The sequence below is a fragment of the Dermochelys coriacea genome, chromosome 20 (assembly GCF_009764565.3).
Source record: "Dermochelys coriacea isolate rDerCor1 chromosome 20, rDerCor1.pri.v4, whole genome shotgun sequence".
Taxonomy (NCBI): Eukaryota; Metazoa; Chordata; order Testudines; family Dermochelyidae; genus Dermochelys; species Dermochelys coriacea.
Genome location: NC_050087.2, coordinates 5,301,344 through 5,311,278, shown reverse-complemented (window position 1 = coordinate 5,311,278; position 9,935 = coordinate 5,301,344).

Here is a 9,935-nt window from a genome sequence, read left to right as displayed (position 1 = left end):
GTGAAACACTGGAATGCGTTACCTAGGGAGGTGGTGGAATCTCCTTCCTTAGAGGTTTTTAAGGTCAGGCTTGACAAAGCCCTGGCTGGGATGATTTAACTGGGACTTGGTCCTGCTTTGAGCAGGGGGTTGGACTAGATGACCTTCTGGGGTCCCTTCCAACCCTGATATTCTATGATTCTATGATTCTATGATGCTTCTCGTGGATATGCCTGAAATATGCTTTCCCCAGGGTCAGTCCTGCCTCATTGACAGGGTCACCCGCCCTCGGCGCCCTCCAGCTCGCAGTGCAGCTAAATCAAGCTGCTAGCGCTGGATGAAAAAACATGTCCTTGCTCACAACAGCAAAGTTGCAATGAAAACCACCCATTTGTTGCTTCTGTGGGCAGTTGCAGAAGACAGGTTTCCACCTTTTTTATTGGAAAAACAGACGATTTCTGAACAAAACTTGAAACAAAGTTTGGGCTTCAGCCAAAACTTTTCAGGTTTTGGCCAGAAGGCGACAGTTTTCGAGGCAAGCAGCCACTTCCTGTGAAAAGCGGCATTAACTCGGAAACCAAGTTTCCCATTTTTGATGGAAGTTTTCGATCTGCTCTAAAAATGTTGACTTCCTGCTTCTAACCATGCAACTCCCAGCCTTGCCAATCCTTCACTGATTACCAACCCCATCCCGAACGATTCTACCCTGGAACATCGCACCCACCCCCTGCCACGCTTTTTCTTGCCCTTCCTCCTTCCTCAGCAATATGCTCTGTTCATTCCAGTGCAAGAGGGGGATTTAGAATTGGCCTTGATCCAATAGGCCCTTGATCCTAGGGGTCAAAACTAGAGCTGTAGGAGGAATGGGTTTTTTGGTTCATTGCCGGTGTTGAGAAAGCAGAGAGAAAAAATATTGTTTTGGAACAACCTGAAACAAAAAGTGCCCTGGAAATTTTTGGCCAATTGGAAAGTCAAAAAAAATTTCCACTTCATTTTGGATGTTGATGCTTTTTAAACTGTTTGTAGTTTTCCAAAAATAAAACGGAAGGAATTTTTGAAAGGGAAAGGCGTTTCAAACAGACACCTTTGGATCCTTTGCGGATTTTGTGAGGGGATTAGTTTGGGGTGGTTTTTTTTTTTTTTTGACTGAAATAATATGCTGAAACAGACACAAATGTGTGAAACATTTTGGAGGACCCGAATCTGCATTTTTTCAGGAAAAAAAAAAAAAAAAAAGAAAGGGCTTAGCTGAAAAATGTCACGTGGTTCTAATCAAAGCTGCTACGTGCCTTGTCGGTACTAGGATCCTCCCCCCCCCCCTTTCCCCATGAAGAGCAGGCCCATGTGTTTGTACAGAGCCTAGCACAATGGAGCCTGGATCTTGGGCAGGGCTTCTAGGTGCTACCCTAATACACCTAATAAAGCAGCAGCAAAAAGAGGGGGCATAAAGCCCATTTTCTTCCTTTGCAGGCCCCCTTTAAAAGCCAGGCCAACGGCTGCCAACACAGACAGTCCCAGGAGAGCACCTCCATTGCCACATCCTGTGCTTGCAGAAATGTGGCTGCAAATGTGTGCCCAGATGTGAGTCTCAGCAGAACAAAGGAGGGCTTTCAGCATCTGGGAGGGGCTGGGGGAGCCTCTGAATGGCTAATCACAGGCATGTTTGCGTTAGAATGTAAAGGGAGCAGCAACCAGCCAAAGGAAACCGGGGGTGGGAGGATAGTCCTGTGGTTAAGACAGTGGCTGCGTGACTCAGGCTACCTAGGTTCAATTCCCAGGGTCCTCAGATATGTTATTTGACCTCTCAGTTTCCCAGTGATAAAACAGGGCTAATAAACATTATTTGCACTGCAGTGGCACCTCTGAACCCCTCTGAAGCAATGGGCCAGCCCTGCATTGCGCTAGGCGTTGGACAAACACAGAACAAAAAGATGGGTCCTATCCCAGAGAGCTCGCCATCTAAATAGAGACGGGCTAGGAGGGTATACTAAGGCACAGAGCGACAAAACACCTTGCTCACAGCCGATGTTGCGTTAACCAGCTCATTAGTTATTATTCAGATTACCATTGTGCCAGGGGCTGTACGTACAAGGCAGCCCGGAGGAGCTTACAAACTGGGGATAGGACAAGAGACAACATGCAGGAGGATCTAAGGTAACGATGAGACAAACACGGCCAGCAGGAGGATGCTCCCTTTGCTGGTGCGATTTAGGCTGTAGGTTCTTCCAGAGGCAGCGCCTGGCCCAAGAGGGGCCTGATCTCACTTGGATGCTAATAGAAGAGCCAAGTTGGGCCTGCCACAGATCCGCAGCGCCCAACACCTCCCGGACAACTGGGAGAAGGCAGGTGCATGTTTGCAAAGCAGGGATCTGACTGATGCAGCACTGTTCCCCATTCCCTCAATGGCACCCCTTCTTCCCTCCCCACTGCCCAACGCTGGTCCAGGACCCCCGGCCGTTGCAGAGACCAGTGGAAGCTTGCAGCCTAGAGCGTGGGCAATGCTGCGTACACACCCCCCGGCCTGGGTAAAGCATCACCACCACCAGGTCCTGAGGCCGTCAATAGAGATCGGGGCCCTGAGGGGCACTGCACAGACACCAAGTGAGACAGTCCCAGCCCTGGAGCGTGCAGGCTGACAGTGGGGAAGACCAGGGTCACCAAGCAGGTCAGCAGCAAAGCCAGGAACAGAAGCCAACTCATCCAATTCTCCCTGCAATGCCCTCTCCATGGCCCACACACACTACAGCTATCCAGACCCATGAGACACCCAGAGGCCGTCCTGCTAGCGCCGGAGAGGCTTGGTTCCTACCAGACGACAGCTCCTAATATAAGAAGACAAAGCCCATGTCTAACAGGAGTCTGGAGCTCTCAGGGGCACAGAGCCCTTCTGCGGGTCCTCGGGAGGCACTTGAATAATTCCACTGGGGAAAGAACCCTGAGTCACCTTAACTTGCTTCCTACATAGTACTGAAAACACTTGGGCTCACGTTAGTTGTGGGAGGCTCAGCGCCAAACTGAAACGGGCCCAGTTTGTCTAGTGGTTACCCCAGGGCGACTCCCAGCTGGGAGTAGAGTAGGCCATATGACAGGTTTAGTGCCTCAGTTTCCCCCTGGTGAAAGGGGAATTATACAGGATTTCTCAACAAGGTGGCTGAGAAATGAATCAAATCAATGAGAGGGAGGGGGAAAATCAGTGGGGGAGACAGTTTGCACCAACTCTACCACTGAAGGATTTTTTCCTGGAGGTAGTTCAAATTTCCCTTCCAGTCTTTGATGAGGAGCCACCAGAAAAGGAATGTTTGCAACTCCAATGCACAGTATCCCCACTCTGCTATTCACGAACTCCTTCCATTCACTTCTTGTTGTGAGAGAAGGTGGTGCTTGCAGGACAGGCGAGTATCACAAGCACTTGTGCAAAGATGGATTTGCACGGCCGCCTAGTGGCTTTGGAGGTGAGGGACAGAGCAATAGATACCAGGTAGTTCCAGCCCGTCTATTCAGCAAGTGATAAACAGCCAGTACTTGTAGCAAGGGGTGGTTCTACTCCCAGCTCGGTGCCTCAGTTTCCCCTCCCACCCTTTGTGCTGTCTCGTTTACTGACTTGTCTCTGAGGGGTCATGAATGAACCACCACAGCAAGCTGGGAAGTGACTGTACCCTGCCCTAGGCTGCCACGCTCTGTTTGCATGCACCCTCAGTTAGCGCGCAGCAGGCTTGGTCTGTGGACAAGTCCTCAGAGTATGGCTGTACAGCTCCAAGCACACTCAGGGTCCTCTCCGTGCTACCATAATACACGTAATAGTGAAGCACCCTCATCGCTTCAAATATCTCCCACAAGCGCAAGACAGAGCTACCTGCTTTTCATCTCCTGTCTCTCTCCAGTCAATCCCCCTTGCTCCTGTAGCACCGGCCCCTGCCGGTTACTTCACACTTCTTCGGAGGTGGAAGGAGCGGTCGCAGCAGCATTCCTTCATCTGGGCCTCCATTCCATTCCCTCTGAAAGCGTCTACCCTGTCACGGCCTCTCCGGAACAGAAAGGGACAGAAATTCTCCCACAGCTCTCGGATGAGGGCATAACAACCCAGCAATGTGCCAGATGAGCTAGGGTGACCAGATAGCAAGTGTGAAAAATCGGGACAGGGGGTGGGGGGTAATAGGTGCCTATGTAAGAAAAAGCCCCAAATAATCGGGACTGTCCCTATAAAATCGGGACATCTGGTCACCCTAAGCTGAGCAAACAGGAAACTGACCTGGAAAGAACAGCGGTTAAATGGACAGTAACCCACCTGCCATCCTGGCTCAGTGGGTCCATTTCTCAGACCTCCAAATCCTGGGAGAATTTTAACCTTTTACTTCCCCATGCACAGCACTGGCCAGCTGGCTGATGAAGCTCTAGAGAATTGTTTACTGGTCTCTGCTATTGGCTCACCAGAGGGTCTGAGGGCTGGCAGGACACCTAAGTGGGGCCCATCCTATATTCAAGGCCCCTTGTGCTCCGTAGCAGCTGGATCACTCAATTTACTGGTATTCTGGGGCTTTAAATGGGGCAAAATTTGTAGTGGCTTCCTTTAAAATCCCACAAGGGAGGCTTTTAATTATTTAAATATGGCAATGAGCAATGGGTAGAACAGCCCATTTGAATCATTTTGCTATTTCCATGTTCAGTTTCTAATGTGCCACAGATTGCAGATCAGAGTTGCCAGAGGATGAATGGGTGGGGAGTTAGAGCATTTGGCTACTGGGTAAGGGCCAACTGGGACTATAAAACACATGGGGGAGCAATCTGGGACTGTGGGATAATCACATTTCCTGGGTATTTCTGCTAAAAGGAATAACATTGGCAATAAGCCATCATTAGGTTTCAGAGTTAACAGTTCAATTACCTGAATCAGGCAGTCCAGTGCTATTGTTTCAGGCTGTGTGCAAACTCAAGCAGACATCACGGCATCAGCATACACCCTGTTCACATTTTAAAGGTTATGTTTACCACCGCAATAGCTAGAATCTAAGTCAAGCCCCAACCACCCTGCGAAGAGCTACAAAAGGATCTTACAAAACTGGGTTACTGGGAATAAAATGGCCGATGAAATTCAATGTTAATAAATGCAAAGTAATGCACATTGGAAAACATAATCCCAACTATACATATGAAATGATGGGGTCTAAATTAGCTGTTACCACTCACGAAAGATCTTGGAGTCACTGTGGATAGTTCTCTGAAAACATCCACTCAATGTGCAGTGGCAGCCAAAAAAAACAAACAGAATGTTAGGAATCATTACGAAAGGGATAGATAAGACGACAAAAAATATCATATTGCCTCCATATAAATCCATCGTACGTCCACATCTTGAATACTGCATGCAGATATGGTAGCCCCATCTTAAAGATATATTGGAATTGGAAAAGGTTCAGAAAAGGGCAACAAATTATTAGGAGTATGGAACAGTTTCCATATGAGAAGCAATTAATAAGATTGGGATTTTTCAGCTTGGAAAAGAGACGACTAAGGGGGGATATGAGAGAGGTCTATAAAATCACAACTGGTGTGGAGAACGTGAAGAAGGAAGTGTTATTTACTCCTCCTCCTAACACAAGAACTAGGGGTCACCAAATGAAATTAATAGGCAGCAGGTTTAAAACAAACAAAAGGACGTATTTTTTTCCACACAATACACAGCCAATCTGTTGTGAAGGCCAAGACTATAACAGCATTCAAAAAAAGAACTAGATAAGTTCATGGAAGATAGCCATTGATGGACCTATTAGCCAGGATGGACAGGGATGGTGTCCCTAGTCTCTGTTTCCAGAAGCTGGGAAATGGGCAACAGGGGATGGATCACTTGATTCCCTGTTCTCTTCATTCCCTCTGGGGTACCTGGCATTGGCCACTCTCGAAGACAGGATACTGGGCTAGACGGACCTTTGGTCTGACTCAGTCCAGCCATTCTTATGTTCTAATCAAACAACAAAAGCTTAACTTTTGCAGCATAACTCTTCAGCGAAGGGATGTATTTCTCAGCTGTGCAACCCACATAGAGCCCTGGTTAGCCAAACAGTGCACCAGACTCCTCTTAAAAAGTACTATTTGGCTTCAAACAGGCTCACTTATTTGCCATGCCCCTTTAGAGAGTTTTCAAACAATTCCACACTGGGCCAGACTCTCAGCTGGCGCGTAAAACGGTCAATGTAGCTTTGCAAATTTAAACCAGTTGCAGGTCTGGCCCTATTAGCTTAAGTGCCCCTATGCCATGTTCTCTCTAACAACTAGAGACCCCAGAGAGATAAGCTCTGAAGAGGAACTAGATAAACCCACATCTTGAGGACACCCAGGTCAGCCCACCCAGCTGATCACAATCAGCCCAGATTTGGTGCATTCTCACATTGATTTCCCCTCCCCCCTTCCCAGCCAGCTCTGCTAGGTTTCCACCAACTTCAGATCCCTTCCCACAGGGAAAGGGGGGTGCCGGGATGGCACACATTTGCCAGCTGCTGCACCAATACCTTTCCCAGGGAGCAGATCTGCAATGCCAAGAGCACTGTTCCTGCCCCAAGCCTGATTGTCACCTGGGGGCGGGCAGCGGTGGCAGTGTGGAATTAAACTTGGCCAGAGTAACACAAAAGCCGTCCAAGTCCAGGGATCGGACACAGAGCTCTGATTGTGCAAGCGAAGGCCAAGATTGTGCTGGTTTCTCCTGCAAGATACGGAATGAAATCAGGCCCCAAGGTGATTAAAAATAATAATAGAAAAAAAAAAAAAAGGAGACAAGGCCAAGCATGTTCTCAGCTTGGTGCAGTTAGGAAGCCAAAAGTCCTAGCGTTGCCAGTTCCAGCTTCCTGCACAAAATGTACGGGGAGGCAGCGCAGGGAGCAAACATCCTGTTCCCAGCCTAACCTGCAAGGAACTTGGGGTTGTGCAAGCGCTGGGCTTCGCTGTCCATTTGCAGCCCCTGGTGCTCCAAGGCAAGGGAAGGCTGAGCCCCATGGGTTCGTCTACACACCCTTGCAGAGACTTCAAAAGGAAATTAACGGGAAAAGGTAAACTGTTCCTGTAGGGGGATAGATCCTATGTTCAAGTGAAGATCAAAGGCCAGGCATACTATGAATGGTGGTGCAGAGACACACCCTAGGATCCTTCAGTCTGTGAAGCCAAGCGGCCAGGGCGTTCCATCTTATCTAAGGGGGATCTCAGCCATCCTGGTTGAAAACACTGTGGCAAAGAACTTGAGGTAAGCTAGCCTGTAGATGGGGGAATGGCTGGTGAGTTAAGTTTAGGCTTCAGCAGGCGTGTGATGATTTTCTTTGCTATGTAACCATTTGTTTCCAATATTTGCACTTACTATCTTTTGAATCTCCATTCTGCGATGACGACCTTAGTTCTTCCTTTCACCACACACACTTCCAAGTGCCGTGCGCTAAGCAGAGCGTGGGGATCCGGAGTTGAAGCTTGTATTCCCGGGGAGTAGCAGATCTGAGAGCTCTGCAGGTGCTCGGTGGCACAGGGCCTGGGCACTCCAGAGAGATGCTGGGAGGACTCCCGTGTGGGTGCGTGCCTATGGCTAACCTGTAGAGAGAGAGCAAGGCCTGCAGAGGCCTGGACGGCAGAGCTTGCATTGTCAGAGGCTTGGGGAGTGAGGGAGCTGATCTTCAGTAGGCCCAGACAAGAAATCTTGGCACTAAGGGCAGGAGGTACCGATGGGACTCAAGTCTGGCTACCTCAGGAAACACCCTAGGAACCAGATTTTAAAGAGAGATTTGGGCACCTAGCAGATTGCCCAAAGCCCCTAACTCTTAGTGAATTCCAGTGGTGCTTTTGAACAGCCCAGCAGGTACCCAAATACCATTGAAAGACTGGCCCTCAGGCCCCGATCCTCCCATTGTCAATGGAAGTTAGGAGCCTAAACACCTTTGAAGATCAGGGCCCAAAGTGACTTGCCCAAGGTCACGCCAGCAGCGTGGGGGAGAGCAGCAAACTGAACTTGAGGTGGAGTCCCAGGTGAGCAGCCTAACCCCTGGCTAACCCTTTTCCCAGCTAACACATGCATCACTCACCTTGGTTCCAGCACCTGCACGTAGTACGCCTGCCCGGACTAGATCACGGGGGAATCTAGAAGCATGAACGGCGAACGGCGAGCCTGGAGGACTGCGCTCATTTGCTCAGATGCGGTAATCAAACCACTTTATCTAGACAAATGCAAAACCCAGCTGGAGGTTGCTTTTCAGTCCATTAAAACCAACGTTCAGCAGTTCAGCTGAAGTCAGTTCCTCAGTGAATTGCATGGCCCTATTACAAACCTGGGTAAATTGTTAGGGCTTGTCCACACTAGAAATGCCGCAGTAGTGCAGCCGAGGGCTTCTTCTGTCAGCAATCCATTTCCTCATGAGGCAGTAGCTAGGTCAAGGGACCTAGCGCTGTCTACATGGAAACTTCGCTCAGTTGAATTTTGTTGCCCAGGGCTGTGGATTTTTCATGCCCATGACGAATGTAGTTGTGTTGACTTAATTTTCTAGTAGACTTAAGGGCTGGTCTGTAATTCAGTCAGGCACTGACTATTTAAATCTGGTTTGTACGAGTTCAGGGCAATTCGGGGATGGATTGATTTCAGCTGAACTGCTCTAAGTCAGCTGTAGATCAATTTTTAAACACTGAGGGATGGCTGCACTATTTAAGTTGATTTAGAGACTTTCCTTGGTTATCGGACATGGTTCTGGCCACTTGGCTCCTCTGTGTACCCTTGGCTCTGAAACGGATGCATCTTAACCGTGTCAGCCCACCGAGCCATTGGCTCAGGGGAACTTGGACTTTAGATAAATCCAGGCAACTGTGTGGGGAAAGCGTCAGTTGGGGCTGGTCAGGTGCCACCGTAATGGAAGGTTTATTGAAGCACCTAAATAAAAATAGGCTGGTGTCTAAAAGGTCCTGAGCCCACAGCAGCTCCAACTAGTGGCAACGGGCAGGCTGCTTTGAGCTAGAGACTTTACAGTCCCAGGATGAAGTAGTTTGCTGTAGCCAGCAGATACAGGAAGTGAAAGCCGTCGCTTTGGGGTCGGGAATGGTGCAGAACAGACGGGGGAAGGTAAAAGGGATTGAGACCAGTCACTCTGCCTTCCTTTGGAAGCACATATGCAGGTAAACTAGGAGGCAGCACCTGGATAGACTTTCACCCTACAGTGCCCACCCCCAATTCAGCTGGCTGGGGGAGGAGCTGACACACATAAGGCTGGGGATTTGGCTCAAGGGGTTTGCATCTGCTGATCTCCCAAAACAGTTGGCTAAGGAAGGGAGGGGGAAAAAAAAAACCAAAAACAAAAAAGGACCAAACACCAATGAAATCTTAAGACATGGGAACTAAATACTATCCACCAGGGTAGAGAGCTGCATGTGAAGCCCTATCCCTAGTGAAGTGGGTCCTGTTCTTGGGCCTCAAGAGCACATTTGCTGCAATAGTCCCTTGCGTGCACTACACCAGCAACATGCCCAGAGGAACACCCACACAAACGCTGGGCCCTCAAGCAATTGAACTGTCTGCTGTAGCTCCAGCTCACTGGGGATAAAAGGGATCAGAACTGTCTACATTAGCACTGGGCAGTGGTGCCAGGACACAGAGGCCAGGCCTGAGAGAGAGAAGCAGAAATAGTTGAAGCTCAGGAGGGTCTGCTCTGGAGAATGACTATGTAAAAGTGGCATCTGGTCCATGTGTATCCAGCCTGAACTACTGGTTGGCTTTAGATTACAATGGCCACTGGGTTTTGTCACTCATGTCTGCCTTGCAGAACCAAACACAGCAAGAACACAAACCAGATTCCATGCCTTCTTGAGCAGAATCCAAATTATTGAGTCCAGATTAGACTATGCCCACACCCCCACCGCAGGCAATGAGGTGGGTACCGAGGACAAAACCTGGCCTGCAAGGCCCTTCGCTGCTGACAGTTCCAGCTTCCCTCAGATGCCCGCAG